The sequence below is a fragment of the Acinonyx jubatus genome, chromosome E2 (genome assembly GCF_027475565.1).
Source record: "Acinonyx jubatus isolate Ajub_Pintada_27869175 chromosome E2, VMU_Ajub_asm_v1.0, whole genome shotgun sequence".
In the NCBI taxonomy this organism is placed as follows: domain Eukaryota; kingdom Metazoa; phylum Chordata; class Mammalia; order Carnivora; family Felidae; genus Acinonyx; species Acinonyx jubatus.
Genome location: NC_069396.1, coordinates 8,272,501 through 8,296,412, shown reverse-complemented (window position 1 = coordinate 8,296,412; position 23,912 = coordinate 8,272,501). Strand labels below are relative to the sequence as shown.

At 47.3% G+C, this 23,912-nt stretch overlaps 1 long non-coding RNA gene across 4 annotated transcripts in view; it reads right to left on the bottom strand.

The window, feature by feature from the left end:
* LOC106984023 (uncharacterized) overlaps positions 1 to 23,912 on the bottom strand; it is a 798,380-nt gene that overhangs the window by 207,324 nt on the left and 567,144 nt on the right. For all 4 annotated transcript variants that reach the window (XR_008293707.1, XR_008293706.1, XR_008293705.1 and 1 more), the window contains one exon: positions 13,706 to 13,801. This is a non-coding gene — a long non-coding RNA (uncharacterized LOC106984023). The remainder of the gene's footprint in view (positions 1 to 13,705; positions 13,802 to 23,912) is intronic.

The window sequence follows — 23,912 nt, the reverse complement described above, 5'->3', positions numbered from 1 at the left end:
CAGTCGGGCACAGGCTCCCAGCCCTCGGAAGGACCAACAGTTTAGCAGATGGCGTGAGAAACTGTGTTTGCCGAAGCCAGCACCCCGTGGAGGATTGTCACGGGAGGGGACACCCAAGCCATTTCTTTGCAGGGAGTAGATCTATAGGTTCTGATGAACAAACACTCCGGCCAGTAGACTTCTATGTGTGGATGGGAGGGGACGTGGGGTCCCATGAAGGCACCCATCACCTTTCTTACTGGGGGGGATTTTCTTCAGGGAGACTTGCTAGAAAAATGTTTCCCCTCTCCTCCTGGTGCAATGAAGGCCTGTGTCCCTTAGTCCCCAATTCATCATTCCCAGCCGAAAGCCCTGACTCAGAGTGCTCACTGCAAAACATCACGGAGATGTTCAAGTTCAGCCCGTCTGCCCGAGACTAACAGCAGCGACCACAGCAACATCAGCTCCCGTCCACTGAGTGTCATGTCTCGTGTGCCAGGCATGAGCTGTGCTTTTTTATGCTGCATGGTAATGTTGTCACCGCTCCAGAGGCTAACAGCATTGGGTTTTTCCATTTTATAGACGAGAAAACAGAGGCTCCAAGAGACCAACAACTGAACCACGGGACACACCCGCAGTGTGACTTTTCCACACAAGCCTCGGTTGACACCCAGGGAAACTGAGTCCGGAGCAAACCAGGGGTGAGGGCTTTTCTCAGGGACTCACAGCCACCAAGGATCTTGGTGAGGACTGAAGCCCCTGACATATGTACTTTCCTCTGTGGCAAACCATGACGCAATAACAGGTTGATGGCAGATGGTTAAAGCCCCTCCAAGAAAAGAGAAAGAGGTCATTGAAGCGACTGGTTAGCATTGGCTGAAAAGTCTCCGGATCTAAAATTCGTCTTAGCCGATTTGCACGACCACCGCAGCCGGGTTTATACGGAAAACGTACGGCACACGCTTTGATTGCCGCGACTAATAAATCCACACAGCCCTCCCTCTTCCCTGCAACACAAATCCTTCTCTTCCCGGGCTTTTTAATACGCAAGGCAGAGTGGAACATTAGCAGTGCAAAAGGGTAAATAATCTGGTAATTGATCCGGGATTTGTAGATTTTTACCTCAAATTTCTGTTTATGGTTGAAGGTCGTAAGCTATCCAAACCTCTATTGATCAGAGTCTTTTGTTTAAACAGAACCTACTGTATTTATTTGTGCCGCTCGTCCAAAGTCAAACAAAAGGGCACCGATCGAGCTAAGCGGCCTGGCACCGTGGCTATGTGGCCCATTCGCTCGGCATACAGCTGTTTGCAATCTGCACTGTCTCTTTCACATCCACGTGAGATGAAGCAGCCTTCACTTAGCCTGGGAGACAGGCCAGCAAGAGAAGATATGCACTTAACCCTTCCCAGAACTCTCCCGTTGCCCATGACATGGTGAAGTGCTTCCCGGGAAGTAGGATGTTTCCCTTAGAGGTGCAGACTGGCACTCAGTGTTTTCTGTCTTAACCACTCAATGCTAGGGGACCAGTACCTCCCCCCACTCCGCTCCTGCCTGGACGACCTTACCCCTGACAGTTCCTCAAAGCTGGAGGCCGAGAGAGAGAGAGAGAGAGAGAGAGAGAGAGAGAGAGGAATTTGGGAAGGAGAATGGTTTCCTTTGATGGCTCTGGTTGGTTCAAACTCTCTTGCACAGAGGGAGGCACAGGATTTTCTAGGACCTATAGAAGGCAGGCATGCTGCTGTGGATAGGGTCCCTTTTCCTATGGTGGCCTTAGCTCTCTCCCCTTTGTTTCCTTAATGTCAAACTTAGCCCAAGTTCGACAGCCCAAGAAATTCTTTGCTGGAGGACGGGGGGGGGGGGGGGGGAGGTCTATCCTATCCACTGTGGGATGTCTAGAAGCGTCCCCAGCCTCTGCCCATCAGATGCCAGCAGGGGCTCGCAATCCCAGTTGTGACAACCAGAAATGTCTCCAGGCACTATCGATGTCCCTGGGGGGTAGAGTATCCATCCACTGAGAGGCCCTGCCTTGGAGAGATGCTTGTCCATGGCGGGAGCTCTGGAGCAGGCAGGAATTATTTAACGCTTCTGGCCTCCTGAGAGCTCTGACCTTGGCCAAACGTCTTACCTTCTGTAGGCCCAGCTTCCTCAGTAGGGAGGAGCCCAGGAAAGGCCCTAGCTTTCAGAGCTGCATTGTGGCCCCGGGGGGGTGCAGGGCAGTCAGCGCCTCACCCGGGCCTGCAATGAGCGCCTCACCCAGGTCTGATGCAAGACCCTCACCGCTGTCACCTGGGATCAGAGCTGGACTGCAGCCCAGAGGACCTGGGGAGCAAGGGCAGTGAAAGCGAGACCCACCCCAATCAAGTGCCATTGGATTTTTAATGCCCTTTGCCAACGGTAACAACTCTTGAATTTTGGAGGCAGCTGTGTGGTTTGGCAAGCAGAATCAGAATGGATTTGCTTTTTCCTTCCATTCCTGGCTTCACTGAAATACAGACACTTGCCCTCCCTCTTCACAGCTAGAGCCGAAGGCAGGCAACTCGTGAGTGCTTAGAAATTAATTGCTCTGAGTAGGCGTGTGTGTTAAATACACGGAAGCCTTTCGTAAAATGGGGTTGCTCTTGGTCTGGCTGTGACATTCTCCTGGCTGCTAAATCTTTGGAAAATGCTACATCAGGATCTGGATAGAGTATGAGTGGCTTTAGTCTCCAGACTGACCCAGGTTCAAGTCCTAACACAGCCACTTCCTAATTGTTGAGCGTTCTTGGGCAAGTTCCTTTGCCCTTAGGTACCTCTCAACCCCATCGGTAAATGGATAATGGTACCGACCTCGACATATTGCTCTGCAAATAAAAGGGGGCCATCTGTGAGACCCCCGTGTGTGCGCATGCACTTGACATCACCGAACGGCAGCCTCATCATTACCATGATTAGTATTAAGGAGCTCTTTATGGGGTGTCTAACGCATACACAAACTCAAAGTAACACTAAATCTCTAATCCAACGTAAGTGCTTTCAGATGCTCAATAACAGATCTTTATGATATCCAGGCAGTTTTCTCTTTGCTTTCTATTACGATATTTGGCGTTACAGGTTCAGTCATCGGGTCTGAGGGAAACGTGACTTCCACCTCCTTCAAACTGAGACGGTATTCCTCCACACAGCAGAGCGGAACCCCCAGGACCCGGGAAGTGGGGTGAGCAAATGGAGCTGAGGCTCTTTATGGGCAGAGCGAGCAAGCCGTGATCCTGGGGCCAGGAACACATATGAGCACAGCCCCTTGCAGCCCACCACGTGATCTCCTGTGTACTTTGCCCACATGCCCCCCGTTGCTGAGAGGTATGAAAACCTCCATCTCTCAGAGTGGAAATAGGACCCTGGGGCTTTGACTCTGCTTGAGGTCTCTCTCCTGTCAGTGCCTGGGCCAGCCTGAAAGCAGGGAGCCTTACATCCTGGGGCGGGGGGGAGGGGGGGATTCCTGTTTTCTCCCTTGTGCATGAGCCCTTAAAGGCATATCGTAGAGGGTGCAGGAAGAGGAGATCATCAGTAGCTGAGAGTATTTTATGGACACAGGAGAAGTAAAATCAAGACCCATAGACACTTCTCACCGCGTCCCTGCTTGCAGTGTTTTTCCCCACTTTCTGCTCCTTCCATAGTCCCCCCCGGGGGCCCCTCCCTCCCCTAAGACCCCCCGCCTTGCTTGCATTTTCCTTTAAGTTCACGTTCATCTGTTTTCACAGAATGAAGCGGTTTGTCTTTGGGCCATTATCGCTAGGAAGCTTCTTTCTTGAAAGATGTATTTTTGAGACACACAGAATTCTATATGCCATCTGAATGTTAGCCATGAAATGATTACAAAATGCCTGTGAAACAAGGCCTTCAGAACCGTAAACCAACATCGGCGAATCCTCCTTCCCAAGGCCCCTCTCTTTTGCTCCTCAAGCCACCGCTCCCCTGAATATTACGTTTGTCAGTCTCTTGTTTTACTTTAAAGTTGTACTTCTTATGCAGGTTTGCCTCAACTGTGTGTGTGTGCGTGTGCGTGTGCGTGTGTGCACACGCACGCACCTTGTTCTCAGCTTTGTACAAGTGTCACCGTAGGCTACAGAATCTTACTTTCCTTGATTTTTCCTCTTGACGTTATGTTGCTAAGACGTTGGTGTCTATCACTGTATGTTGTTCATTTTTGCTCTCTACTACGCAGTGTTCTATTCCATTCATTTATTCTTCTGTTGATGGAGAATGGAGGTAATCTTCAGTGACCTGGCTTCTGTGTTGTGGTTTTCCTTTTAGAAATAGGACTATATGAAATTCTTGTATATGTTTCCCGAGGCGCATGAAGAAGAGTTCTTCTGGAGTACGTACCCAGTAGTTGAATGGACAAGGAGTAAAGGGTCTGTAGATCTACCCCTAGGGTGGGCCCTTTGATTATCAAAAGATTCTCATTAGTCTGTTCCAAAGCAGCCGCCCTGTTTCTTTCTGTAGAATTTATTTTTCAGAGGTGAGTTTCCACTTCCTGACTTCCTGACCAATGGCCGCCCAGCCAACGTTCACCTCTCTCTCACTGGCACAGTGGACGTAGTTTGAGAAGACCCTCGTTGGAATCCTGCTTCTTCCATTTACTAGTAATGACCTTGGGTAAATCTTGTTCACCTCACAGGTTTGCAATGAGAATCCAAGTAGTTACAGTGAACGGCCATTATGATAGAATAGACTTCAGGATTATGACGTCTGAAGAAATAGAACTAGAAGAATATTCTAGACTTATTAGTATGCTATGGAAGGGCAGGGAAATAGTGGAATCCAAAGGAATCTCTAAGCCTAACCAAAGGCCATTCTCTGTGCATTTTACGATAACCTCATTTGTCATCATTTCTGTATTTCAGATTGTCCTGCATTCAAATATATAGTCACTGGGGTCACTGGAAAGGGGAGAAGACACTCTCACTTAGGGGGATCTTATGAACACCTCCAAAGGAAGGTAGGTAAGTTCATCTTGTTCTTAATTCTTGCTTTTTATTAGAGGCAGGAGAAAGTTGATCTCTACTCTCTTCCCAAACCTCAAAAACTCTACGTCTCCTGGTACATGTACACACTTGCACACGTGTGTGCACATGCACATACACACACAGTGTTCTGTGGAAGCCAGTTGTTGTATTGTATATATTTAAAAAAATATAATATATTTTTATTTAATATATAATATATAATATATTTTATTTTCTATAAATTACGATGTTTTGACATCTTTAAAAAACCTTTACATTTCGGGAGAAACTGTCCCTCTCTGGACTAACCAGTTTTTAAGGTAGCAAAGGACCAAGAGCATGCCATTGATACACAAACTATTCCAGAGCTGGACCTCCTCTACTTGGCCCATGTGCACCTAGGAGGCAATATTCCTCTACCTTAATCACCCCAGGGCCACCTGCCAGGCAGCTAAGGATGACCCCTGCAGCCCAAAGCCCGCCAAAATTATTCAACTAGCCAACCTTAAGCTGTTTTACCCTGCCCTGTCGTGCCAGTTACCTCAGAAACCCTAATAAAGACCGTGACCTAAAGGCTTCCTTTGCTCTTGTCTTCTACCTCCTGACCACCCAGTGTCTTTCCCATGTGGCCCATATGTGGTCCCTCCTGTCTCTAGCACCCGTTGATAATTCTGTTTTCCTGAACCTCACTGTGTCTCCTCTGGTAGGTGCACCTGGCTGACCATCACATAAAAGAACATAAAAGCACTGTGATTTAGAATTTATCGGGACCTCACGCCCTTCTGTTGTCACTGAGCACACAGGTTGATGAATGCTGCAGTACCATCTTGAATCTTGAACTCCCTTTGCCTTTGTAATGAATTGGGCTATTCACACTTGTTTTAAATCCACAGAAAGCAACCACTTTCCTCTGTCTAGGAAGAAATATGAGCCCCTTCTAGGGGCAAGAGGAGACAGACTTGTATAGTCCGTGGCAGTTCTTTGTTTTATGGCATGCTAAGTCTTCCTGGGAGGCTCAAGGGCATTTCAGATGGGAGGGCCTTGGCTAATTTATGTCTCGGGTCTCTACATTCAAGATATCTCCCTCTGACCCAAAGCTTCAGCACCTTCACCTATCAAAGGGACATTATAGCAGGTAACTATTAAAAAACACAACAATCATTACAAGTAATTATAGCTTTTACACCTGCTTTGGAGATCCAAGATGAAAGACACTTTGTGAAGGTAGATTTTGTGACAGGTGAGCAATGGAATTAATTAAACAATCTAATGCATAATCACACATGGAATGTTCACTTGCCGCGAGGCTGGGTCATGGAAGCTCCCAGGTCCCTCCCACACGCTGAGGTTCAAGGGCATCTTTCATCTCCCTCCATTCAGCTCATCACACCGAAGGCTCCCTGGGCTCACCCCTCCTCTATAAAATGAGGGCAATACCAGCACCCAGCTCACAGGCCTTTTGCGCACACGAAAGCATTGTGAGTTGATTAGCAGGCTTAGTGGAAAGTGTTTTATTTAAAGCCCTTGCTTTGAATCCTGACTCTTACTTATTAGCTTAGTTCCAAGCAAAATTGCTTAATCTCTCCCGGTCTCATTTTACTCATCTATAAAATGGGATAATAACAGTACCTAAACCTTGGAGGTGGTCTTGCTGATTAAATAGATAATAGCCTGATGCCTGACACACACATGAAAGCTAATATCAATGCACTGCAAGTAACTGGCACTTTCCTGAACACAGTTACGCGACTTTCCCAGGACTATCTACCACAGTCCTTGTTCTAGGCTGAAGACATATAGTTACCATATACCTGCATACCCCTATAACTAAAACAAGGCTCTTTGGGTAGATAAAACTAGGTGAATGGTTTGTTCACCGGACTTGGAGGGTGTGCTCAGATCTGGTTTAAAACAAAGGCTAAGTGGTAAATAGGAGCTCTATGTATTCTGTACTTAAAAAAAAATAGGCAAGCATCTTCCAGAGAAGATCACAATGAGATAACCGCATATGGTCCATGTGGCTCATTGATTAGGAAAGTAGTTTGTGACATATGAAGATCAGAGCTGGGGGTGAGGGGGGGGAGAGAGAAAGAGAATAAAACTGAAGGTAGACGCCTTCAGAACCAGGTGTGGTCTGAGAAGACCCTGTTGCTTACGAGGGAAGCTTCATTTGGCAGAGAAAGCAGCCCCAGGGATTTATTTTTGTCATAACGATTAAGGATTATTCTTAGCAGCTAGTGTAAAATACACCCATAGGGAATAATCTGGCCAGATTCCTCAATATGGTCCTAGGTTACTTACACTAAAAACGCGGGGCATCTAGTCTCCTGTGGAATCGGCCCAGGGACAATCCCAGCCCTACCCCGTAGCAAGTGGAAGAAAATCAGGACACATGAGAAAATGGCAAGAAGAATGAGGTCAATGAATAACAGCCCTACTCTTACATGGAGGACATCCACAGCATCCTAGGGCATGGTCAATGCTCTAAAACTCCCACTTGCAGGCACACCCGGGTTGCAAAGCCATTTTGGCCTTCATATGTCACCTGGTTCTTTCAGCAACCACACAAGCTAGACATTACTGCATCCATTTCTTCCTACTTGACCAAAATGGAAACTCAGGCTTGAGGAGGCTAAAAGCCTTTCCCGAGGACGCACGGGTGGCCTCACCTGTTCCTCATAGCCTCAGAGGATTTGTCATTTCAAGAGCTGAGCAGGTAGACCCAAAGAGAGTCTAGAGACTAGAGGAGTACAGACCCTGCAAATGGGGGTCTTGTGGGGCCGAGTGAGGCAGGGAGGGGGCGGGCACCGTCAGCTGGTCTTGGGCAAGAGACCGGCGGATGAAATTACCTTTGCCTCCCTCGGCCTCACCAGCAGTCACGGCTGTCATGTCCCCGGGGTTCTGCTTGTTAGCGGTCACTCACCGTGCTGCGTGGCTGCAGAGAACGCACTGGAGTCTGCAGGCCTGGGGCGGGTTGCCAAGGCCAGGCTCCGGGAGCAGACAAGCAAAGCAGGGCCCGGCGCCTGGGCTCCCGTGTGCACCTTGTGGGCCCCGAAGGAGACCACAGGGTCAGCGAGGCAGGGAGACCTGCAATCCCATAGGCTGGGAGGGGTGGCCCGGCAGGCGCCTCGGAACTGAAGGAAGCAGGCCACCAGGTCGCAGACAGCAGGCCCCCTCCATTTCTCACTTTCTATCAGTTCTCAGGGGCTCAGCTGCTCAACACTTTGTACACGCATTTTGTTTTTTCCACAACTGTCAAATCAAATTGATTTTCAGTCATTTTAACCTGAGTAGGATCAGCAAACCAGGTCCCCCAGGTGAAAAGCTACTTTATCAAAGAAGTCATTTATCCAATTCTTCTGCGATCAGAATAGAATTTTTGAGTGGCTTCGGGTAAATGAATAACCAATTCCAAAGGGTGTTGGCAACAATAATCATAATTACCATTTATGAAGCATGTACTACATTTCTTCACTTCAGATCCCTTTTATACTTTTCCAACAATCCTTTGAGGTAGATAATAGCTCAATTGATGAGTACTTACTTCTAATGCATTCTCTCATTAAATCCTAACTACCCTACGCAGTGTGTGTTATTATCCCAATTATTTAGCAGATGGAACTGAAGCTCCAGAAATGCATGTCACTTGCCCAAAGTCATACAGGCAGCAACAGAGTTGGGTTCTGACTCAGGGCTGGGTGGCCTCAACCCAAACTTTCTGCCTGGGCCCCTTGGACCGGGTCCTCTCTTCCTTATCACCACCTTATCCAAATATGCTTTTGGATTCTGACTCACCTGGGGTAGCAGGTACAGTCAGGTGCTCATCTTTTGGTGCTTTTTTTTTTTAATTTTTTGATGTTTATTTATTTTTGAGAGAGAGACAGAGCATGAGTGGGAAAGGGGCAGACAGAGATGGAGACACAGAACCCAAAGCAGGCTCCAGGCTCTGAGCCATCAGCACAGAGCTCTACACGAGGCTCGAACTCATGAACCGACGCGGGGCTCGAACTCACGAACTGAGAGATCATGACCCGAACTGAAGTCGGACACCGACCGACTGAGCCACCCAGGCACCCCAGGTTCTTGATTTGGAGCCAGAGACCTTGTAAAGGTCTGGATAAAAAGACAGTGGGACTAAAATCCCCCAGGGAATGGTAACGGTCACGTGAGCCACTGTGTGCGCCATCGAGTCTGGCTCTGCAGCTCTCCCGCGGGACCAGCTTCTAAATGGGTGCAGAGGGCATCGGCACAGATACAAATAGAAATGCAAATCCTACCCCTCGATGAATGTATGAGGGTGGCATAGACCCTGGGATATACTTGCATCTGAGTGACTGCCTGCTCTAGCCCTGGGTTATACCCAAGAGACCATTTCCCTCCATTTGTCCCCCTCTCGCCAGGGATGAAATCGGCTTGCCGTTCGGCAGGATGGTCCCACTTCAGCCCTCCCAAGCAGGCGGCCTTCCTGGCAGAGTGTGACGGGCATGACCTCAGACCACCAGGTGTCTTCCCAATCCAGCCACTGAGGTCAGGTCTGAGTTGCCAATAAAAATACAAGAGGCACAGTTAAATTTGACTTGGAGATAAACAACATGCGGTCTTTGAGACTGAACATCTCAACGCCTGTGCCTTCTCCGTGTGCTGGGCATGCCTGTCAGTGGTTAGCTGTTCTCGGCAGACGGCGGGCCCCGCAAGAGGCCCAAATCCCGGACATGCCTGGCACCACCCGCTCTGGGCACTTGGATCTGGTCAGGAAAACACAAGCAGCCCCGAGGAGGACTCGGTGTTGGTCCCCTCCCCCGAGCAGAAGCATCTCTGGGGATCAGAGACTCAAACACTGGTGCAGATGATGAAAAACAGGTATTTCCCGGAAAAGCTTGATGTGAGGGCAAGTACTACCATACTGGGCCTTTCTGGAAGAGGCTGCACCCAGGTATGTCTTTGCCACCAACCTCCCTTTGGGCCCAGCCAGCGGGAGGTCCCCGGCTCAAAGAGCAGGAACGCTGGCCCCTGAGCCCATGCTTGCTCTGGGCACATCCTCTTCTCTCTCCTTCCTTCTTCAGAACATAAGGCAGCCAATGGGTCTCAACTGGGGCCACGCTTGCCCCCCGGAACACATTCAGCAATGGCTACAGACATTTCGTTGTCACTACTAGGGGAGGAAGGGCATGTGGCCTCCAGTGAGTGGAAGCCGGGGACGCTGTTGGCCTCCTCCAGGAAGCACACCAGACGGCGCCCCATGGCTCCAAATGCCAACAGAGCCGAGGCTGAGCGGCCTTCCCCCGCCATGGACGTTCTGCGAGCGCAGGAGAATTTCCTCGCCTCTGCTGGCCTTAGCATTCTCACCTTTGCAAGGGGAGGTCCGAACGAGGTGGGCATGAGGAGCCGAACACAGGCACCCAACGCGACCAAGCTGTACCTCGCACTGTGGGGCCAGCTGCCGTGGCCACCGTGGACGCTCTGAGCTCCCGAGCTGGGAGCCCCTCCATCCCGGTGAAGTGGCGTTGCCTTCCCAGCTGTGAGGGCTCGGGACGCCCAGCCCATGCCCGTCCCCACCCTTCTGGGTCATTCCCCCCGGCCCCATGCTGGCACGGCTGTCAGGATCGGCAGGCCCTCCCCCAAGGGCCTTGCCTGGATCCCGGCACACCTCACCTCCATTGCCCAAGGACTGGCACCGGATCAAAGAGCTCTGGGTGGAACAACATTTGGCAGCCGGAAGTGGCTCAGCAAAATGGTCCTGGCCTGGGTGCAGTAGAGGGCCCGGCTTCCTAGAGCGTGGTGTGTGGAGCCTCTGTGTCCCCTTAGCACCAGGACCTTAGCACCCCATTCCCCACCTCCCTCTCCCTCACTCAGATCCTAGGGTCCCGGGGCTGGAGCGCCCGCAGTGGGTCCCGGGCACTGTGAGTTGCGGGCCAGCTTCCCGCCTCCTGCCCTAAAGTAAAATATCAGCGGCCACGGCTACCATCTTGGGCGAGGTTCCGAGCCCTGTGCTTCGTGCAGTATCTCGCCCAATCTTCACCATGACCCTCTGAGGGGCATTTTAATCCCTGCCTCTCAGGCAGTCACTTGAGCTCTTTGGACTACACGACTTCCTCTTGGCTCACTGAATCCTCACCTGGCATCGCCATGAGGTAGGTCCTAGTCTTATCCCCGCTGACAGCTGGGGAAACTGAGGCACAGAGAGACGAGTGAGTCTGCGGACCGGGGATTGAGACCCAGACAGTATGGTTCCAGAGTGGAAGCCCTTAACCATTCTGCATACTGTCTCCCCAAATAAGGAAAAACAGTTTCAGAGGCGTTATTAACTTCCTTAAGGTCACAAAGCTACGATGTGTCACGGCAAACAGTGAGACCCAGGTCTGTTTATACGGGGCCCCATTCTTATTTATTAAGCAATAATGATATTCTATATAATATAATGTATGAATATATAAAAACGTAATATAATATATACATATATAATTATTTTAAATACATATTTTATATTTATATATCACATATATACAAGGTAACACTGATAAATGAAAAACAAGTATAAAAATGAAGGAGCTACTTACCTTCTATTCACTTGTTTATGTATTCATCTTTGAGATGGGGAGGATTTTAAAACATACATATGTAGATAGTCTGTGACAACTTCATTAATAGTAAATATACTTAAAACCAACCAACAGTAGCAACCCACGGCTGACTTTATAATACGCAGAATATTCTGAGAACTGGAAAACAGCCCCAGTTGTGGTCCCCACCAGGCTTGATGAGACAAACTAGCCACGTGAGCATACATTGGTTCTAACTATAAAAACTCTTCAAGGCACGTAAGTTTTCCATTCCGACAAAGAGAACGAAGCCCAGAAACTTAACCACCAAGGACCTGAAGCTAAGCTGGGTCCCAAGGCCGCCCTGTCTGACCCCAGGACTGTCCTTTACCATTAGCCTATCCTGCCTCTTCCACGAATCCAAAATCTGAGGCAGGCCTTCCGGACGTGGTCAGAGAGATCTGAGGGCAGGTGGCTGAGGCAGCGGGAATGAACGATGGCAAGCCCTGTCCCATATAGAGTGGAAGTTTTCACAGTGGTGCGTGACTTAGCGAGGCGCACAGGGCTTCATTCAGTTGCAAAATGCCCTACAAACTCCAGCATCTTATCATTCTCCACTGGCGCTCTCTGGCTTGGCAATAAGCGTGTTGCCGTGTGCGGAAGCCTGGCCTGGCGGCTCCACATTTGGATTGCACAAAGCAGCACGAGGCCTGCTGTTGGCTTGGAGGCAGGCGCAGGCCAGCCGCAGTCCCGGGATCTGGAAACCTCCTTTTGCATCCAAGGAGGGGCCGCAGCAGGCCAGAGCTAGACTCCACCTCGAGGGATGTCTGCTTCTTAAGAAGCGCGGTTCATGACTACTGGTGAGCTTGCAGAATAGAAGCCATAAACTGGCAGTGGAGGGGGCTCGGGGGGCAGGGGCGGTGGGCGCACTGTGCAGGACAGCTGCAGGGAAAGGGTGGACGGAGAGCAGAGACCTCCCCCCCTCGCTCGCCTCCCCTCTTCCCTGTCCTCCCCTCAATGAACCCAGCTCCCCTTCCTGGTGGCTTGGCAGGTGTCTGCCATTCACACGGTTAAACTGTCCCAGACCTGCCCGTGGAGGCCCCACCTTGCCACTCCCACTTGTCTGCTCCCAGGGCAGCAGTTGAGCAAGAAGCCCCACACGTGAGCTGGCCTGAGGGACACAGCCCAAGAGCCTCCTCGCCCGGGACGCTGGGGCAGCGGGCTAACGGGCAGGTCCGTCACCGGAGCAAGGTGACACGGGTGTGAGGCTCGAGCGCTGGCCCAATCAGATGACCAAAGACACCAGGTGAGAAGGGGCTTCCGCGGGAAGCAGTGTTTCCTACTGACACTGACCGCCCTGGCAAAGGCCGCTGGGGGCCAAGAGGAGGCGCTTTCTGCAAGTGGCCCCCACGAAACGTCGCCCACGCGGGCCGCACATGACGAGCACCACGGTCTCGCTGAAGCCAGCCCCGCCTCTTCTCGCGTGCCAAAGGGAAACGGTAATCCAACAGCCAAATATGTGGAAAATGTAGGTCCTACTGAAGCCTTCCCCGGGGAAAGGGATAGGGACTCCACCCGGCACCGGAAGGTTTTCCGAATCCCTCTTTGAACACTCTTCCCCCCCCCCCCCCAGGTCTGCTCCGAGAATCTGCCCCACAGTGTCTCCCATCACCGGCTTTACGTCGCCACCTGCCCTCACAAACCCTGCAGCTTTCACAGCCGGCTTTGCAAAGCAGAAGGGATAAGCCTTCACAATGCCCCAGTCCAGTTAGCACACCTCAGGTCACAGCAAGCCCTGGAACCCTTACTTCCTCCAACAATATACCCATTGTTTCTTTGCTTGTTTTCTTCATCAGTTAAAAACCTATTGTACATCTTACTTAAACAGGACACGGTATCCACCGACCCAACCTGACTGTAGTCAACATGGCTCCCTAGCTTTGCCTTTTGATCTCGCATTCTCCCCCTGCCCCCTCTCTCTCCCACACGCACACACACATTATGCAGAAGGTAAAGCCCTACAGCCCATTTCTATGTTCTCCCTCTCTGGACACATTCCCATGCCTGTCTAGTGAGTGCCATTTGGTCTGGGTCCAGGATAGCACCGTGGTTATGAGTGCAGACTTGGAAGCCAGACAGCCTGCCTATGAGCTCCAAATCTGCACCAACGAGCCAGGTGAGCTGGGGCACGTTGCTTACCTTTTCTATGCCTCTGTCAAATGGGGAACATGGTAGCGAATTAAGCGCGGGTGCGAGAGTCCAATGTTAATATACTTCAAGTCCCTGGAACGGAGCCTGGAAAAAAATAAATGCTTAATTAATATGAGCTATTATGATGATCCATAAACAATAAATAGAATAGTTTTAGGCACGTGTTTTTAAAAGTTGCTTAAATGGTGTCATAGCATTACACCTACACACACACACACACACACACACACACACACACACTCTCCTTTTGCAACTTGCTCTTCTCACGAACGCTCATTATGTTCAGGCATCCATTTTGATACACACGATGCCTTCATTTTGGTTGCTGAGAGTGGCGTATCATCGTTTTAACTTACATTTTCCTGATTCCTTAGCCTAAAATTTGGAATAAGTAAAGAGCCAAAGCAATCTCAAAGATGAGGAACACTGAAAGGAGACACACCTGATTACAATAATGATATTAGGACTTATTTAGGAGCTTAAACAGCACTGTGTGATGGAACTTTCTATAATCACAGAGACTCTGAACTTCCGCCATTCAAAATGGTAACCACCTGTCAGTCACATATGACTGACTACTGAGCACTGGAAATGTGGCGAGTGTGACCAAGGAATTGACTGTTTACTGTGTGTTTTACGTTAATTTAAATTTAAATAGCCAAATGTGATAGTGACTCCCGGGTCACACAGCCAAGACTTAGAGCATGAAAACACTGTGATAAAGTAGGAGAGGTCCCTTTATTGGGCGGACCAGTAGGCCAAAGAAACAGAAAAGGGAGCCTAGAGCCAACACCAATGTTTGGTATGTGACCAAGAAAGTATTGTAAGTGAAGAGGGAAATGACGGACATATTTTTTTGCCAAATATTTGGCTTTCCTCTTCTTTGAATTTCCCGTATTTTATCATTTGGCTATTCCTTCCACCATGCATTGAGCTGCATATCTTTTATTTATTAATATGTCATAATTATTTATATATTTGGATGTACTATAAAAATCGTATTTCTCTTAGCCTGTGAATTTCTAAATTAACACTTGTTGACAAGTTTTACATTAAAAAAATTTCATTTAAGGATTGTGCTTCCTGTGTCTTGTTTAAGAAAGATTTTTCCACTCCAAGGACCTAAAATTAGTCTCCCCTTTTTAAAATGGTGTGTTAAATTTTGCATGTCAAACTAAGATATTTAATCCAACTGAAATTCATTATTGGACATTGTGTGAAACAGAGATCTGAGTTAGTCTCCCTCCCTGTTTGGATGCCAATATTCTAGTGTTTTGTATTGAATGTGCCATGCTTTCCACCTGATTTAAAATGGGTTCTCAGCACTTTCATTTTCCCTATAAATTTTAGAATAATTTTGTCCATTTCCATGATAAGCTCTTTAGATATTTTTATTCACATTGTATTAAATGTATAGAATAATTTGAGGGAATTTCCATTGTTCCGTATGGATTTTAGAGCTATTTTTTCAAAACCCCCCAAACTCCACAAATAATAATAAAAACCAATTAAATAAATTCCGTAAAATTGCAGGACACAAAATCAACTTGCAAAAATCAATTGTGTTTCATACACTAATTACAAACTATCTGATAAGGAAATTAGGAAAACAACCCCCTTAATAATACTTAGGAATCAACTAAGGAAGTGAAAGACTTAAATGGCAAAGACAACCCTTGTTATGGATTCGACTTACTGATATTCAAGTATCTGTACTACCGAAAGTGATCTACAGGTTCAACGCAACCCCTATCAAAATCCAATGGCATTTCTTACAGAAACAGACTGGATGACATTTTGAAAGAGGAACATAGGGCTCAGCATGTACCTGCAGAGAGGTGGCAGAAATGTGGCAGAGCTTCAAAGCGCTGCCTATAAACACTACCCTATACCATGTCCCAAATCAACTAGATGGAGCCCAGTACAATTTCCCAATCCAGCAGCAGAGGTTATGTATGTATATAAAACAGAGGCACAATGAAGAAAACCCTCCCATGAACATCAAAGGAGCAGAAGGTGACTTCTGGATGGCTCCAGTCTTCTCGGGCAGCTGGCTCTTAGTTGAGAGCTGGTGGAAAGGAATTCTGTCACCTGCCCCATCACATCTCATCGTGCTACCTATATGTGCTATGCGGATGACCTCCAGGGCTCAGGAGCACTAGCGCCCATGAAATAAATAGCAATTGTGCCCAAAACACCAACACCAACCCAGGCACGTGACACCATTGCCAAAGACACCCAACATCCAGATGGGAGTTTTGGCAATGGCTCTAGTGGCACTCTGGAGAGGCCAGAGGAAGGCAAACTTGGAAGCAGAAAGCACCACTGCAAAGTGAAATAGGTCAGACAGAGACAGATAAATACTGTGAGGTCTCACTTAGATATGGAAATATCAGACTCAGAGACACAGTAGAAATACGGTTGCCAGGGGGCTGGGGGTGGGAGAAATGGGGAGATGTTGGTCAAAGAATATAAACTTCCACTTACAAGGGGAGTAAATCCTGGGCATTTAATGGACAGCACGTCACTACAGTTGACAGCTATCTGTGCTCACCAAGGATATGGTACTAACTCTCTGTGGCAAGCATTTCAAAACATGTGACTCTATCAAAATCACCATACCCCTTGAGCTTGCACGATGTTACCCGTCAGTCATATCTCAATAAAGCTGGGGGGACAGAGGAGAAAAGCATGAAGCAAACAGGGAGAATGCTCAATCAGAGAACTTCCTCCAGCTTACAGGCTCTCTTGGTACTTGAATACACTGTGGATTGTTTTGCTTGGTTTTGTTATTTTGCACCTGCCCTTGATTCTGTACCTACTGTTCCTTCTAATGGAGCTCTTTTTTTTTTTTACTTGGTGAGCTCCCCATAATCATCCACGAATTTTCTCAGCCCTCAACTCTTCCAGAAAGCTTTCTCTGACATCCCAGTCCATAATTTGAGGGAGGGGACTCTGTGTTCAAGACTCTAGAGACTTGTCCTGGACACTGGTCCTGAAATCGCATGCTTGTGGGTGTGTTTTCTTGTGTAGACCATGAATTCTTTGATGGGAGGGTTGTACCTGTCTTATCTGTCTCCCACACTTCTGGAATATAGTGAGTACTCGGCACACATGTGTTGAATGCCCCGAGAAAAGGACTGACTCCACGAGCTGAGAGCGAAGTGTGGTTATGCCACTCAGCTTCTAGCCGGTGCAGGGTCCAGTTCCTTAGCTATATCCCAGGACTCTCTGGGGCAGTAGGAAGTTGATTTCTCATAGCCAGAAAAAAAAAAAAACAAAAACAAAAAACAAAAAACAAAAAGCTTCCCTTCATGAAAGAGGGACTAATTCCCTTCAGCAGCAGACACTAAAGAAGATCTCACTGGAGGTGGCATCTATTCTCTTTGAACCTGGCTGTAGTTGAGGGGGTGTTATACACACCAGCCCTTCACATACGCTCTTCCTGGATGGTGATACTGTCCTTCATCACAAGTTATGTGTGCCAAGAGTTAGGCACACATAACTTCTTCAGTCTAGAATGCCCCCGACTTTTCACTCCACTAATATCCATGCATGCACAGGCATGCACACACACACACACACACACACACACACGCACATGTGTACACAAAGTACATTCATGCTCACGTACAGGCCCACACACGTGCACACACATACGTACTTGGCCCCTGTAAGGCCCTCTCCTTCAAATCTCTGTCACTCCTTGTGAAAGCCTTTGTCACTTTTGTCATAGTCTCTCATGGAATGGTGCCCCTTTCATTCAGATTAGTCCAGTTTGGAATTCTATAGCCACTAAGGTGGTTACCTAATGCAAGTATGTCTTTCCTTCTAGGCCATAAGGTCCATGGGGGCAAAGACTATCTTGGTTGGTTTTTCATCTCCTGGGCTCAGTAGGACGTCTAAGTCTTTAAACACTATCAAACGCATACTGAATATTAACAAATGTCTCTTTGTCCTTACTACATTGGAATAGCATCCTCCTATTCCTCCCTATATAATCAGTAATGCATGAGCCTCAATGGTACAGACACTAACAGGCTGACGATGATGACGTGGTGGGGATACCACTTCAGAATTTCCTCCTAAGCCAGGTTATGAGGCGCATAAGATCAGCCTCATTAATTTACTGTCACATCTCACTTCACACCTCAACTGGGAGTACTGAGCCTAATCAACCACCTAGGTTTGCAGAATTGGCCAAATGCCCTTGAATCATGTCCAAAACAGAATCCGGTCCCTCAGATGACAGTGGCATGTGCATTGGCCCGAGGATCTCAGCAGATGGTCAGATTTGCTCATGGGGACTGTGACCCCCCCATCCCAGCCCCAGACTTCAGCACAGAGCCAGGTACTGCAAAAGCACATGGGCTCCTGGCCTCCCTTCTCCCTCTGACCCATCATCCCACTTGGGGTTGGGTCATGTGTGGCCAACAGAACATGATCAGACCTGACTATGTACCAGTTCAAGCCAAGGGCTGGGTCATGTTTGACCAACGGAACGTGATCGGACATGACTATGTACCAGTTCAAGCCAAGGCAGTAAGAGGTTCTGCATGTTTGTTCTCATCTTTTGTGATCTCCTGTCTTCCACAATGGGAAGAACATTCCCCAGGTGTTGTCCCTACAGCTTGGGTCTGAAACTCAGAGGCGTGTGGAGCCTCTGGCCAAAGCCAGCTAAGCCACAGCAGGAGCAGACCTGGCAGCAAGAAACAAAAAATGCCTATGGCTCTAAGCCACTCAGATTTGGGAGTTTGTTCTTGACATCACTGCAGTTAAAACTTCTGGCAGTGACTCCCATTTAGAATCACGAGTCTCATCCAGGTGTATTTTGAAGGGTGCAATGCTCATTTGGATGGACAGGTTGTGATATTATTTACAAATCAGTCATACGGCTGAATACGTTATTTCTAACGTGGCTGTAGTAAACTCTTCACCTTGGCCAACAGCCGTAGCTAAATCTTGGGACCTTTCTGGAAAGCTGGTGGTTTATCATCTACACATCCACACATGTTGAGCTCAAACCAGTGAGTATCATGAATGTTGTTTCAGGGGGAAATATGAGGAACTTACCTCATAATATAAGGCTTTGGTCAGGTTTCTCATATCAGAGTAAAACACTCAGAATGAATTAAGTTTTACCCTCTAAAAGGCAATTACAAAAAGAAAAAAAAAGTCCAAAGAAACCCTTTTAATGCCTATAATTTTCCTAGTACTTACATGTCCCATTAAGAAGAAAAATGACATTAAAATAATTTTAAAGGTTTTGGCTTAAGCCCATCGAAATAAGGAAATTACCCTGCTTAGAATCAAGTTCTCATTATTTTGGCCCAGCCTACATTAAGGATGGACCCCTGTGGAGACGTGGTCAGGTGACTGGGTTCCAGCTGAGAATGGCCACGCTGAAATTAATATGGCGCCAACCTTCTCATAATGGGTCCTATGTGGCTCCTTGGCCTGGTTGTCTCTCAAGGGCTGTTGAGATGGAAATCTGCCAAGTTTCTTCCTGTAGCCAGTCTATTTGGGGTCTGTCCCTGTGTGGTTTCCCGATGCCCATTCTGGCCTTATAAGATTTTTTTGTTCTTCTTTACATAAATGTATAGATTCCTAGCGAAGCTATATGCAGCTGCTCAATGTGAGGTTTTGTAGTAACTCTTTCATCCTTCAGTTCTCACTGTCTCCCATTTTTCTCCCTGGTTTTAGTCAGATTTAACCACTGTTAAGAGGTAGGCAATGGAATACAAACAGAAGAATGGATAAAGATGTGATATACACACACAATGGAATATTATCCAGCCATAAAAAGAAATGAAATCTTGCCATTTGTGACAACATGGATGGAACTTGAGGACATTGTGCTAAATGAAGAAAGTCAGACAAAGAAATATAAATATTGTATGATTTCACTTACATGTGGGATCTAAAAACAAAAAACAATTAAAAATGAGCTCATGGGTACAGAGAACAGGTTGGTGGTTGCCAGAATTGGGGGGTGCAGGGTGGGTGAAATGGGTGAAGGGATCGATGAAAAGGTACGAACTTCCAGTTATAAAATGGATAAGCCACGGGGATGGAATATACAGAGCAAGGACTATAGTTAATAATACTATCTGCATATTTGAAACTTGCTAACAGATCTTAGTTCTCATCATAAGAAAATAGTTTTGTAACTACATACGGTGAAGGATATTGACTGGATTTGTCGTGGTGATCATTGGGCAACATATACAATATCGAATCATCAGGTGGCACACCCGAAACAAATACGATGTTTTAGGTCAGTTATACCTCAATTAGAAAAATCGTGATTCAGGTACAAATAAAGAGCCATTGTGGGCACACCCACCAAGACATCAAAAGAAAAAAAGAGGGAGGTACATATTGGAATCTTTTGGTGGGCTATTACCTGGTAAAGTGATAAGATCTTTTAACCTGTTAAAGTAACAAGCTGTTGAGAGAGAAACCTGGTAATTCAGTTCCTGTGATTTCATTTACTCCATGGTGTCCCTCCTGTCATGCAGCCATTTCACCTAGAAGGAGGTGCAGGAATAGGGTACCGACATATTACTGGCTGCCTGTCAGGCAGCTGTCAAGTGGTAACGATTTTCAATCACTGCCAAGCAGGTTCTAGATTTGAACCAGTGACCTAGGAAGAAAGTCTCCATAGCCCATTACCAAATTATTCCCTGAGACCTTTGCTTCCCTGACTAACACCCTTTCCAATAAAACTCCATTTTTGTCACCGAATCTGTCAACATGCCTACAAATCCCTGAAGGGTGAAATTAATTTGAACTACAGAGTTGGACAAACAAGATCAAAAGTAAGTTCTTTGGAAACAGAAGCCAATATTTCAGACATCAATCCATTTGGAAAAATAGCTCTGGTTTCCCTCTTGGAGCTTGAGTGGGGTGTCTGGGTAATAAACAAAGACGTTGTTATATAGTTTACTACATGGCAAATCCTAACTGTTCCAAATTCTAAATTTTTATGGCTTCAAGTAGATGAATCCAGCATGCCCGTGGCCAAAACTCTTGGAGATTAAAAGCTGGACCCCTTTTTCACTTTTTTTTTTTCTGTCAACCATGGGCCCACTGTCAGTAGCTGAAGCTTCCTGTGGTAGGAAATAGATTATCTCATATGTTTTTATCCCACTAACATCTGCACGCTTCAAACGTTGCTGGAAATCCAACATATTTTCTTAAACTTTGATAATATTTGTTGTGAAACAGCCCAGAGAATAACTAGATATTACATGAGGCTAATCTGAGAACCTTCTTTTAACTTGAAGGCAGGGAGTTGTGGTAGAGAGTGAGGGAGTCTGTTTATTCTTGTCATGAGTTGATGATCGTGTCTGAGCCCCTTTAACCTGGTCCCAATTCCTGGTGTTGATTTTATGAGGCTTTATATACACACAGAAGGTACATATGTGTTTATCTAGGCCTAAAAGGTATCCACGTTTTATCACGGAACATACTTGAGCCTTGCCTGGAGGTCAGAGAGGCAGAGGTGAGGGGTGGATTTCAGAAAATAGACAGATATAAGCCCACAAAATACTACCTGGAAGTGTCAGAGTTAAAAAAAAAAATATGTGAGTTCCGTTCATCTATTAGACAAATCTGTATTTACCACCTGCTCTGTGGGGGAAGTGTGTTCTACAGTCAAAGGCCTGGGCTCAGATTTTGGCTTTCCTTTGCCAACTGTGTGACCGCAGGCCGGTAACTGAGGCTTTCCGACTCCCCGTTTCCTCGGGTGTGAAGCATGAACCATAACGCCTTTGACATGGGGTAGCTGAGCGGGTTAAATGAGGGGTATGATGGACCCGCTCTGGTAACTGCCACAGGACAGGCACATAGTACCTGGCAATTGCTGTATCCTCAGTGCACCATTGTAATTACCACATTCACACTTCCCCAGGACGCAGCCTTTTGAGTTACGGGAGACTCTGCAGGTGGCCAGTCAAGCTGAGGGATTTGAGCTGTAAACGTTTCTGATTCCCTGGGGCGCCTGGGTGGCGCAGTCGGTTAAGCATCCGACTTCAGCCAGGTCACGATCTCGCGGTCTGTGAGTTCAAGCCCCGCGTCAGGCTCTGGGCTGATGGCTCAGAGCCTGGAGCCTGTTTCCGATTCTGTGTCTCCCTCTCTCTCTGCCCCTCCCCCGTTCATGCTCTGTCTCTCTCTGTCCCAAAAATAAATAAATGTTGATTCCCTGCCTGAGGGCCTTCTCTGGACATTCAAGGGCACATCAGAAGTGCCAGGGAGTTAACACTCTGGGAACAGCCATGACAGATGGGAGTTACAGCGTAACTACCCCCTAGATTCCTGGCTGGGTGTCTTCTACAGTCTCACAGACATCTATCTGCAGTTGGACTGAGCCCCAACTGCCCACACCAGTAACCTCCCCACTCATGCACCCTACCGTGGCCTTCTCACCTCCCCTTCGAATTTGCTGCCTTCCTTACCAGTGCCTTGACACCAGTTCCCAAATAAACCATCTGCACTCAAGCTTTTATACCCAGCTCTACTTTCAGCTCTACCTAAACCACTTTAGGCAAGTCCCGAAATGACCCTCAAGCTCACAACCTCGGGTCGCCTTACAGGAATCAACTGGATCCCAAACAGCATTGACAGTTCAGACGGTCTGACCTTGTGCCCTCAGGTTTGGGCTCATGTTTGAAAGCACTTTGTTTCCTTCCCTAATAAATCTGATACATATGGCTTGTCCTGGCCACAGAGTTCTCTTCATGGGCAGCTATTCCAGAGAACATGTCACTATCTTTATGAGGGGAACCTACCCTTGACACTCCAAAATCTACTTAACATACACAACCCATCAGACCATCTCCCACATACCCTCAAAACCTGGTGAAAATCCATCCAGGCATTCCACATAGTGTAATGGCAGGCACTTAATTTATTAATAGGAACAAACTAGCTAATAGAAACCCTCTTCTGTATATATACAGCATATACACAATACAATGATTTTCCAAGTATTTTTCTCTTGCATACACCTAGGCAGAGGAACCAAAATAATGACCCAGAAAGAGAAAATGAATGGAGTTAATTAGGTTTATAATTTAAGATGAGTGAATGTAATGATGCATAAGTTAGAAATATGTGACAGACCAAGCCTGGCACTTTCTCTAATGTCATTGCTAAAGAAATGTGTTCCAATGACCTCACAGTTTTCATTTGAAAATAATTATTGCTCTTTGCATGTATAATTGTGATCTGGGCAATTAGAACATAGAGTCTCCCTTGGTCTCTCCTCTGGGCTCGGTAGTGTAACCGGGGAAACAGTCTTGACCAAAGTGATGTGCAGAAATAGTGCACTGACATAGCACCTTGGCTTTAGTTCAGTTCTGCATCGGAGGTCCAGACCTTGGTTTGCACACCAACTCTGCCACGATGCAACCGGGACAAACCTGGAGGTGACCTCACCTCCCTTAGCTCCCGTCCCTGTCAACAAAGAGGGAGACTGACTTCATAGACAGTCCTGAGTTTCAAGGAGATAAAGTGGATATAATCACTTTGTAAACTGCGTACACACTAGATAGAAGTCAGTTAATGTTTTTGTTATCTCAACCGATCTTTACAATTGCTCTGTAAGCTAGAGAGGGAGATTAGTGTTTCCTTTTCACAGAGGAGAAACTGGGAATTACAAAGTTTAACTCGATTTGGCCAGTAAATGGCAGAAGCCAGACTAGCACCTCTGGTCCCCCAGTTCTGAGATGAATCGTCTTTCCTCTGCCACAGTGATTCGGGAGCTTTTCCAAACGCTAGACTCAAGCTGAGGGTGGGGGTGGGAGATGTTAAAAAAATGCAGATTACCATTCTGTTCTCCCTACCCTAATCCCATCCCAAAGATACTGACTTAAAGGGTCTGAAATTGTTAAAAACTCTTCATTTTTAATAACACTTCAGATCATTCTTTTTTAAGCTTATTTATTTATTTCTAGAGAGAGAAAGAGAGCATGAGAGAGCACATGCGAGTGGGAGAAGGGCAGGGAGTGAGGGAGACAGAGAATCCCAAACAGGCTTCGTGTTGTCAGTGCAGAGCCCGACTTGGGGCTTGAACTCACCAACTGTGAGATCATGACCTGAGCCAAAATCAAGAGTTGAATGCTTAGCTCACTGAGCCACCCAGGTACTCCATACACTTCAGATCATTCTGGTGCAGCAAGTCCAGGGACCA